Below are 11385 nucleotides of genomic sequence, written 5' to 3'. Positions count from 1 at the left end.
CCCCGCGGGGGAGTCCTCGTCCTTCTGCGGGGGGGGGGGATTTAACATCGATGTAAGGATGCGCAGGTGCACGCCCTCGCGCTGCTAGTCTTGGGTTCTGCTCTCTGGGTGGACGGGAGTGGGAGGCAGGGTCTGCCCTGGGTGAGGATGGGCAAGGGGTTGGCCCTGGGTGAGGATGGACAGGGGGTCTGCCCTGGGTGAGGATGGGCAGGGGGTCTGCCCTGGGTGAGGATGGGCAGGGGGTCTGCCCTGGGTGAGGATGGGCAGGGGGTCTGCCCTGGGTGAGGATGGACAGGGGGTCTGCCCTGGGTGAGGATGGGCAGGGGGTCTGCCCTGGGTGAGGATGGGCAGAGGGGTCTGCCCTGGGTGAGGAGGGGTGTGTCTGCCTTGGGTGAGGCCTGGGGGGGGCGTGAGTCTGCCCAGGTAAAGACAGGCAGGGGGTCGGCCCTGGGTGAGGACGGGACTGGGGGCAGCGGGCCTGTGGGTATCTCTGGCCTGGGGGGTGGGGTTGGGGAGAAGCAGACCTCGTTGACCCCAAAGGCCAGGGCCTAGTGGCTAGAAGGTAAAGCAAGGCAGATGTGGGCCCGGCACAGGGAGAACTTACTGGACTTTTCTGTCTCGAGGCAGGCCAGCCCAGCCCGGGTGGCTCTGGAGGCGGCCTCAGCCAGGCCGGAACGCAAGGCAGCTGGAGGGAAGGCAAAGTGTGGGTCTCAGCTCGCTGTGTGCAGATGTTGGCTTCTACTGTGCCTGACTTGAACTTGGCCACAAAAGGCCAGCCCTGTTGAGCTTAGAGGATCAGAACTAACCCTCTCTGTACAGATGAGAATACGGAGGATGGGTGTGGGCTGAAGGAAGGCCCATCTCCCCTCTGCAGATGGGCTGGGCACAGAAGAGCCACACGAGCAAGACAGCGTCCCCACCAACCATCCGTGTCACCTGCTGCCTCCTGCCTGCTCCCTGACCAGCATCCCCGCTGGACTTCCCAGGTCAGGTCCCTTAGATCCCAGAGAGTGAGAAGAGCTCATCCCTGCCCTGGGGAATAGTGCTGTCCCTTCCAAGGGTGCTCGAACGTCACCTGCCTCCTTTCCCAAGGGACTGGTGGCTGTGATTGATTCATTAATTAACTACGCACCGTGCCTGCTTCCACCAGGTTCTCCTCACGATAAACAGCACTCTCTGTGCTTAATGCTTTCCAGACCTGAGGCTACACCTTGCCCACAGCAGCTCACGCACTCTGCTCAGCGATCTGGTCAGCAGGTCCTATCCTTGTCCCATTTTGTGGGTGTAGACCCTCAGGATCTCCTGCAGCAGGCGGGATCTGGGGCTGACTCACTCCTCCAGCTCCCAATCCAGGTTGTTTGCCCACATTCACCCATGACTACCGCTGGGAAGGGGGTGGTAGTGGATGCACAGCCCAGAACTCCCCGGTGACAGGAACCACAGCAGCAGGGAGAGAAAGCAGCATGCGAGCTTCAGGAGGAAAACGCAAGCCAGCCAGCTAATCGTTACCCTGGGCGTTGGCCAAAGAACCTCGCCGTCAAAGTCTTTAGTCACTACTTCCCCCTAAGAGAGTTGAGGTGGTTTGTTGTTGTTGTTGTCTGCCTGCTTCTTAGATCCTGGCAAATGTGCCAGGAACTTCAGAAGGAAGCCAGGCACCTGTACTCCTCGCTACTTTGGAGGCGGGGATTGGGAGGATGGCAGTTCAAAGCCATCCCAGAGCTGTTCCTGAGATCCCATTTGAACCCATAAGACATAGAACAGGCCTACCAGCCCAGTCCTGAGGGAAGCCTGGATAGAAGAACAGAAGTCCAGCCCAGCCCAGGGATAAGTGTGAAATCTTTTCTTTTTTAATGAACAAAAGCAAAAGGAGACTAGAAGTGTGGCTCAAGCAGTAGAACACCCATCTGACAAGCAGAGGCCCTGAGCTTAAACCCCAAGACTATGAAAAAAGAAAGAAAATAATTTCAACACCAACATCACCACCATACCCTTCCTTTACCAACTATCCTCCTTCTCCTCTTTGTGCTATTCCTGAGGCTTGAACTCAGAGCCTGGATGTTGTCCCTTAGCTTTTACACTCAAAGCAATTACTCTATCACTTGAGCCATACCTCAACTTACAGCTTTTTGGTGGCTAGTTGGAAATGAGCCCCCTAGACTTCTCTGCCTGGACTCTGAACTATAATCCTCAGATCTCAGCCTCCTGAGTAACTGGGGTTACAGGTGTGAGCCACCAGCACCTGGCAGTGCCAGCCTTCTCTGCTCCTATGTGCTAGATGGTAGCAGAGAGGGAAAGTGCGTCGCACAGTTACACAGCCAGCCAACAGGTGGCTGCAATGAACAGATTCTGTTTGGATAATGATATTGGATGATTACCATCGCCCAACTTGTTCTTTGGGTACAAAAAGCATGTTCTGATTTTAAGCAAAAAGAAAACCACTATTTCCAAAAATAAAAATGGGGAGGGGAGATTAGGAGGTTTGACTTCTCAGCAAACAATGCACCATCAGGTTTCCTTAAATAGCAGGTTGTGGAGCATGCACAGAAGGAGTCGCAGCTACAGGCAGTTCTTCAGGCCCGCCAGCAGCGGGCCTGGGATGGGACAAACATTCCACAGCACTCCTGGCCTCTTTTCTGCCACAGCACGCTTTCCCATTCTTTGGAAACTTCAGTCGATGGCGGCTACTCCATCTAAAACGTGGATTCAGCTCACACCCAACAGATGGTGGAATGGGCTGAAATATTCCCAGCACATAGGAACATGGGCAGCAGTTGACAAAGACTCCTCTTCCACTTGCAAATGGGGCTCTTTACGATCAGCCTGGATGTTCTAAAAGGAGGTCCCCGCTTCCTGGCGACAAGCGTGGAGGACTCCAAGGTTGGACAATGACAATTCCTGCAGGAAGGCACAAGCTCCGAGCATTGTCTCTCTCCAGCGCTCTGCCAACGGCCAAGCTCCATACTTGCCCACTGGCGGGACATGGGAAAGATCCTGCAGAGTGATCTGAAGAACCACGCCAGGCAGTCCCCCACCCTGTGTCCAGAGATGCTAGTCCTCGGGGGACCTGAGGGCCATCCCACAGAGGCAGCACAACGTGCTCCAGAACTGAAGCTCCTACCAGGACCTAGAGAATCATGGCCAAGAGGGCTTCCAGTTCTCTTTCTGGGAACCCTTGGGAAGGGCGAGCTTCTGCCTCCAGGCAAGTCCTTGGAGAGGCTGAGCCTCCACTTGGAGCAGGCTTGTGCTAGGACCCTGCTGTCTGAGAGGCTTGGGAAGGCGCACAGCTTCTCCCAGCATCCTAGGATTCCCGAGGCCCCCCGGCAGAGGCTCCATATTGTTTTCTGAGTTCTTTTTTTCCCCAGGCTGGTGCTAGCACCAAGCCAAAGGAAGAAAGGGGTTGTGTTTCCCTTCCTGTCCCTATGTGAAGCTCCGGCACTGCAGGAAGCTGCCCCAGCAGCGCTTGCTCGTTGGCCATCCACTTCTGGTTGTTTGTTCTCAGTGTGGTTGACTGAGTGGAGCCTGTGTCCATCTATCTCACTTTGTGTACCAACTCTGCACGGTCGGTCCAGGCAAAGCCCACCCAGAGAACAAACAGCTGAATTAAAAACAATCAACAGTGAGAGGCAGATGATGGCAGGTGCTAGGAGTCAGGGTGGTATTTCCAGCTTGGATCAAGGGCTTTTAGACTAGACATGACCAGGAAAAGAACAAGGCACCAAAGCGTTCCAGAGAGGATGTGGTGGTGAATGCCTGGAATCCCTGCTACACGGGAGGCCGAGACCTGAGCATCACTACTCAAAGCCAGCCTGAGCAGGAAAGTCCATGAGAATCTTTTTGTTGTTGTTGTTATAAAGGGGATGTACAGAGGGATAACAGTTATGTAAGTTAGGTAAGGAGTACATTTTCCCCTCCAGTTCTCCACAAACTCATCCCTTCAAAGGCAGGGTAGCCTGGCTGTAAACAATTCGTGTTAGATTCAGGCTCCATTAAAAGACTGTGAGAATCGTATCTCCAATTAACCCCAAATAAATCTAGAAGTGGTGCCGTGGTTCAAGTGGTAGAGTATTAGCTTTGAGTAAAAAAGCTAAGGGACTATAGTCAAGCCCTGAGTTCAAGCCTCAGTTTCAACACACATGCACAAGCATATACATGTATACACACAGACATACACACACACACACACACACACACACACACACGCACATGCACACGCACACACACATGCTCCGAAGTAGGCAGAAATGGGAAAATCAAAAGTTCAATGACAGAATGAGAGCCAGGGTGGGAATGCATCTCTGTAGTTCCAGCTGGGAATAGGCTGGGGTAGGAGGATCCAGAGTTTGAGGCCAGCCTGGACAAAGTTAGCAAGACTCTATCTCAAAAATAAAAGGGCTGGGGACAGAGCTCACGTGGTAGAACATGTCTGTAGGATGCACAAGACCCTGGGTTCCACCCTCACATATGCCAAAATGAAAAGGTGCAAAATGAAGAGAAAGCAAGTATGCAAGAGAAGAGAGCCGGCGGGGTGGGGGTGGGGCTGCCGTGGGAATGCACAGCCCACCCCCCCTCCCGTGTGGGAGGCGTTTCCCTTCCCTGGCTCTCAGCTGCAGCCTTGTCTGGAAAGCATTTGCAGGTGGATTTTAATTACGGCTGCATTTTAAAACATTGTGACAGCAATGCTGATCCGTTCATTCTTCTGGGAGCGTCAGGATGATGACGGATGAGGAGACAAGGGGGGTGAGGCAGGAGGCCCTTGGGGAGCAGCCCTGGGTCCTCCTGAGCCGTGCCGGCTGGCCTTGCCAAGGGTGGGGGGCTGAGGGAGAGTGGCTTCCTACGATCCTCTCTGCCGCTCCCTCCGGGGATGGTCTGACTGCAGGGAGGCAATCACAGGGACGCTTCCCATCTACTCTTCCTTCAGCCAACCCACAGCTTCCGCAGCCCAGGCAGCCTGTCCAGCCAATCATTCATTCATTCACTCATCCATTCTTAGACATACTCTGGGGGTGCAGAGGCCAATGTAAGAATCATTGTCTAGTAGCTCAGAGCTGGATTAGGTTTCCCAGAGACAAAGGGACAGGGCACCAACTCACGGACCCTACAAGTGACTCATGTGCTTTCTTGACAGCAGTAAGATTAGAACTCACCTTTCATCTTCTAAAGACTCAGATGTGCTGGGCACTGGTGGCTCACACCTGCAATCCTAACTACCAGGAGCCTTAGCTCTGAGGGTCATAGTTTGAAGCCAGCCTGGGAAGGAAAATCTGTGAGATTCCAATTAATCTCCAGTTAACCAACAAAATGCCAGAAGTGGAGCTGTGGCTCAAGTGGTAGAGCACCAGCCTTGAGTGAAAAAGCTCAGGGACAAAGTTCAGGTGCTGAATTCAAGTCCCAATACTGGCACTCAAAAATGAAATAAGATAAGGAGGTGAAGATAAGATATTGGCTATTTGGATATGCAAACCCCAAATTAAAATAATCTCTCCTACCCTTTCTGCTTCTGTTAGCATAGGCTCGTGGAGAAGGACAGGACTGGGCCATTCGTTTGAATAAAAGGGTGATGCAGAGCCCTTTCTGTGATTGACACAGGAAACATCAGCCCCTGGCCGGGAAGTACCATGCCCCGCGGGAGCCCTTCTGCCTCACAAAGAGTCCTTCCTCCGGGACAAAGTCTCTGAGAGCCCCACGGACAGCTCTGCTGCCCCAGGACCTTCCCACCCCCTCCCATCCCAGAAACACAAGCCCCCCTCCAGCATAGAGAAGGGAAACGTGGCTCTGCTGTCAGAACCCATCACGGCTACAGCCCAACGCCTGGCTGACAGTGATGATTCTGATCGTTCCGAGAGGAGGGAGGAGGGGGACTGGGGTTATGGGATCGGGGTCTGCAGGGGCACATCGGGGGGTGTGGCCGTGGGATGGCCGTGGGCCTCACTCATTCCCCTGTCCAGTGACCGGGAGCAGCTGACGAAAACCAGCCACGGTCCATTCCGGAGCGGATGGCCTGCCGCCAGGCCAGCCTGTCTCCCAAGGTCAGGGGACGGGTATGTCTTCAGGCAGTTTTCTGACTGAATGAAAGAAGCCCAGATGAGAGAGCCTGGGCCCGGGGCTCGTGGTGTCAGAAGTGATGTCCCCTGCAAACACAGGTGATCCTGGGTTTCAGCCACTCAGACAAGCGGCGGCGGCAACAGCGCTTTCCCTGCTCTAGGAGCCTCTCTTGCAAAGCTGTTAGCATGCTTCCTCTGGGATTGACTGGCCCTAAGCTGAAGGCTGGGCCAGAGTTGGTGAGCCAGCTTGGCAGGGTGGATGATGGACGGTGGGCTGGCCGTCTGCTTCCTGACCCATTGCTTCCCAAGAAGGTAGACACTGACCCTTCTCTTGGCTTCCCTGAGCCTCAATTTCTCCATATGGGTAAAAGCTCCAAAGATCTTTGATCTGGATTGAGGTGGAGTGAACCTTGAGTTTGCAAGCCTGAGCTGCAATAAGAGGCTGGAGGAGGGGGAGGCTGGAGAAGGGGGTCTAGAGGAGGGGAGGCTGGAGGAGGGGAGGCCAGAGGACAGGGAGGCTGGAGGGGGGTTCCTGGAGGAGGGAGGGCTGGAGGAGGGCTGGAGGAAGGGGTCTGGAGGAGGGGGTCTGGAAGAGGAGGTCGGGAGGAGGGAGTCTGGAGGAGGGTTCTGGAGGAGGAGGTCTGGAGGAAGGGGTCTGGAGGAGGAGGTCTGGAGGAAGAGATCTGGAGGAGGGGTTCTGGAGGAAGGGGTCTGGAGGAGGGGGTCTGGAGGAGGGGGTCTGGAGGAGGGGTTCTGGAGGAAGGGGTCTGGAGGAGGAGGTCTGGAGGAGGGGGTCTGGAGGAAGAGGTCTGGAGGAGGGGGTCTGGAGGAGCAGGTCAGAAGGGGGAGGTCTGGAGGAGGAGGTCTGGAGGAGGGGGCTGGTGGGGTGGTGGCATTGCACCTCTCCCTCCTGGTGTCTGGGCTGTGGGGTCCTGCTGTGGTGGGGACAGGCCCCGCGGGGCCTCTGCGGCTGGAGACTCCACCCAGCCCGTAGGAGTCCCAGCTTCAGGTCTCCCTCCTCAGCTCACCTCCACCCAGTGCTTTGCATCGGACTTTCCCTAGGCAAGGCTGGCTGAGGCGGCTGGGGCGGGAGCTGCGGGGCTCGGGCAGAACCTCAGGAGGCTTGGCCCACGCTGCGGCTGCGGCTGCGGCTGCGGCTGCGGAGTCCTGCGAGGGTGGGCTCCTCCGGGACAGTGCCAGCAGGGCACCAGCTCCCTGCCTCTCACCTGTTCTCAGAGCCGTGGGGCGCACAGCAGGACGGGGGGGTCCACTGGGGGGGTCCACTCAGAAATGTCCAGCCCTCTGCAGTCCTGCCCCTCCCCTGCTGACCACACAGCACACCACAGGGTGACGGGGTGGGATGTGGGGTGAGCCTGTTAGTGCTTCTATGCCAACTGTGAGGCTTGCTGCTGACTGAATTACCCTCCCCGCCCCCAGCTGCTGTAACCCAGCGTTGGGGCCCCAGACAGCGAGAACAGAGATGGTGTGGTCTTTACTATTTGTTTATGTAATTTTGATAGTTGGATTTGTGTATGTGTGTGTGTGTGTGTGTGTGTATGTGTGTGTGTATGGTGTGCGCTGGTCCTAGGGCTTGAACTCAGGGCCTGGGTCCTGTCCCTGAGCTTAAGGCTAGTGCTATATTTACCACTTGAGCTACAGCTCCACTTCTGGCTTTTTGTGGTTAATTGGAGATACAAGAGTCTCACAGACTTTTCTGCCCAGGCTGGCTTTAAACCCTGATCCTCAGAACTCGGCCTTCTGAGTAGCTAGAGCTGCAGGCGTGAGTCACCAGCACCTGGCTTTGATGTTTAGTTTTCTAACCATCTTGTTGGAGTAGTACAGGCCGTTAAGAGATTCAGGCACTCTGGTTTAGTCTGATCAGATGCATGGATCGTGGGGTCAGTTTTACATGGAAGATCTACCCCCAGGGCAAATGTCATCCTGCGTGCAGGGTCTGTTGCTTGACCCTCTGCTGTCCTGCCCATCCATCTGCCGGTCCCTTCTCAGGCATGTGGCAGATTGCCAGTGTTTCTTTTTACTGAGCTACTGTTATCTGGAAGGGGGGTAAGCTTCTTTTTTATCTTTCTGTCAGGTGACCTTTATAATCAGCCCATGAATCTGGGAACCTTTTGAGGATATTAACTGAGATTGAATTCTAGATTCATTGGGAAAAACTTAACCCTTCGACAGGCAGAACAGAGTGGAAGAAACTCAGCTTGCTTGGGTCCAAATCCCAGCTCTGTTACTCCTTAGCTGTGTGATCTTACACAAGATCACAGTGTCTGAAGGAACCCTAATGTCAAACTGCTTGAAAGCCAGGGCTGGGTATTGACAGGCAGGCAGGAACTTTCTGCTTGTGCTAACAGATGCTGAGGAAGTGTCGGATGGGAATCAGCACCTATCAATTACTTAAGAGAATCACAGAGAGACTCACCAGCAAGCAGAAGGGTGTTTAAGAGCGATCTGTCTCTCCAGGCGCCCTGCGTTGGGGTAGAGGCCGGAAGTGCCCCCAGAAACACGCTGAGCCATGCATCCTGGCCCCGCAGCCTCCCCCGTGGCCAGGGAGGCCCATGAACCCGAAAGACGGAAGCAGAAACAAAAGACCCAAAGATTGAACCAGCAGATGCGCAACCCTGACTGCTCTTGAACACTGGAAAATTCCACTCGATAAATCCCAATGAACCAGTGAAGATTTAGTAGGACAATTACAAGTTCAGCAAGTTGGATAGATACAAAACAAACATGTCAAATGACTGTTTTTATGCCCATTACCATAACCCACTCATTAAAGGATGAAAAATGGATTCTATCTGAAGCACAAGGGGTGTAATTGAGTGTGTGATCTATCTATTTTTAGTAAGGTAAGGATAGCATCGTAGACTCGGGCAAGTCCTGGGTGTGAGCGAATTAACATTTATAACATCAGGCCTTGTGTTTTTCTTACGTCCAGAGCATAAAACAAGGCAACGGCTCGTTTCCAATAGCCCCGAAACTATGGTGGCCCGAGGCTGTGTGGCCCAGTGGCCACCTTCTTCGCTCTTCCCTCCGTCCTCATCTCTCGTGGTGAGGCTCTTCGTGCTGTCAGAACACACCCTGGCATCACGCTCTCAGAAAGGAAGACGGTGTGGAACGTGTGAGCTCCGTTGCTATTTTGCCCACACTCGGGCAAGCTGGCTTGGGGATGGATGGGTCCCAGAACTTCTCCAGGAAGAGGCTGGGGGGTGCGGGATGGAGTCTCAGAAGGGATTCTACTTCTGCTCATCCTCTACGATTCCCACGTGGACTCTCGCAGTCTGCTGACTGGACATCACTTTCCTTGGGCTGGTGCTGTCCAGGAGCCCTGACCGCATCTGTCCATGCGGTGACTGCATCTGTCCACGCGGTGACGCGGTGACAGGCTCACCAGCTCGGAAGACACACGGCTCTGCAGTGCAGACATCTGTGTGTTCTCTTCCACCCTCTGGAAGCGCCTGCCACCCGGGCGGGGCTTCCTGGAGCTGCCCTGGCCCTGCCCACCATTCCCTTCTTTGCCCTTTGTGCTGGCTCCCGGGCCACACCTGCCCCATCCTCCAGCTCACTAATTTGCCCCTCAGATGTCTCTCTGCTTTTCAGCCCAACTATTTTAAATCTCTGGGATCTCTAATTAGTTCTTTTATATAAAAGCCCATTCTTGCTTCATGAATAAGATAACCGCTTATCTCTCTAAGGATAGTAATTATACTTATTTTAGGGTCTCCTTCTGTTGATCGAACCAATGCTGCTGAGGTTCTGCCTCTGTTTCTACTCTTGCCTTTGGTCCTGCGGGCAGTGAGTTCAGTGCTGAGATCCAACACCATTCAGCCATCTGCCACCCTCGTGTCTGAGGGAAGACGGGAGTGGGGGGCCCGGGCCCCCCCCGTCTCTGGTTCTACCCTCCTTAGCCGTCAGCTGCCCTCTCCCAGCATGAAGGGGAAGGTGGTAGAAATAAACAATTCAAAAACTCTAAATGTGTTTTGGGTTTGTTTTAGTAGGGCTGGGAGCTATGTCTCCAACTTCTGCACATCCCTCTGATTCTACTCTATCGCTGTCATTTTTTCCTATTATGATTATTAGTTGTCCACTTCTTTCTGGCACAATGCTATAGTTCCTGGTCACCTTGGTCCTGTGGCCCCTCCTCCCCCTCCCCCCCCCCATCACATCGCAGCATCCTTCAGGATGTGGCTTCCTCCAATCCTGTCTCTGCATCTTTCGGTGTGATTTGTAGAGAAAAGAGTCTGATCAGCTAAAAAGACTCTGATTTTTTTTTTTTAAATCAATACGATTGTAGACTTTTTTTTCATTTAGAAACATTTCTCTGATGCGCCAGGATTTTGCAGGAGAGTCTGCTGAGTTGACCACTTTTGGAGACTGTTAATAACCCCCCAAAACACACACACCCTGCACCCCCTCCCGAGCCCCTCTCCAGACTGGGACCTTCCATGTGGATAATGCTTCTGAATTAGGGTGAAATCTTTGTTTGACCCCCAGAAGCATCACCAGGCTGAGGCATCCCAGGGCTGGTGTGTGGAGGGTCTCCTCCCTCCTCCCTCCTCCCTCCTCCCTCATCCCTCCTCCACTCCTCCAGCCCTGCAGAGGCCTGCTGTCCCACAGAGACCTTAGCTCATCTTCCAGCCCCTGCCCAGTGTGCCTCCCTCTGTCCAGTCATGGGGAGGCCAGATGGCACTTTGGCCTGGAAAGACCCCCATGGTAGAGGATTGGTGGTGACAGATGAGGCCAGCCCAGGGGCTCATGACACGAGCCAGACAGGACAAGACAGACCAGCACTGGGTGGTCCACGAGGTGTGCTCATTGCCGCTCCAGATGGACCGGGAGCCTGGGAGAGGCCACATGGTGGCCCTGCCATCACCTTGCTGATGAGCCTTTAAGCACAGGTTTCTTTTGCTGACAGAAAGGGTGTTGTCAAAGCTCCAGACAAGCCAGGCACGGGCGTCGCATTACTTGGGAGGCTAAGAAAGAGAGGATCTTGGTTTGAGGCTAGGCTGGACAGAAAAAGTTTACAAGATCCCCTTTCAACCCACAGCTGGGTACAGCAGTGCATGCTTGTCATCCCAAGCTACGTGGGAGGCTGAAATGGAGAGGATCGCAGTTCCAGCTGGGCAGAGAAGTGAAAGTCCATCTCAATGAGGAGAAGATAGACGTGGAGTCTCATGAGCATGGCTGTGATCCTAGCAGCCAGAACAAGCCTAAAAGCAGGTGATCATGGCTTAGGCAGGAAGCAAGACTCCATGTAAAAACTAACCACTAAATAAAAACAAGAATAGGGGAATGGCACAACGGTAAAGCTTCCGTAGGTCCAGCCTAGCAA

This window comes from Dipodomys ordii, unplaced genomic scaffold (assembly GCF_000151885.1).
Source record: "Dipodomys ordii isolate 6190 unplaced genomic scaffold, Dord_2.0 Scaffold118, whole genome shotgun sequence".
Classification (NCBI taxonomy): domain Eukaryota; kingdom Metazoa; phylum Chordata; class Mammalia; order Rodentia; family Heteromyidae; genus Dipodomys; species Dipodomys ordii.
Note: the sequence above shows the minus strand (reverse complement) of the source record.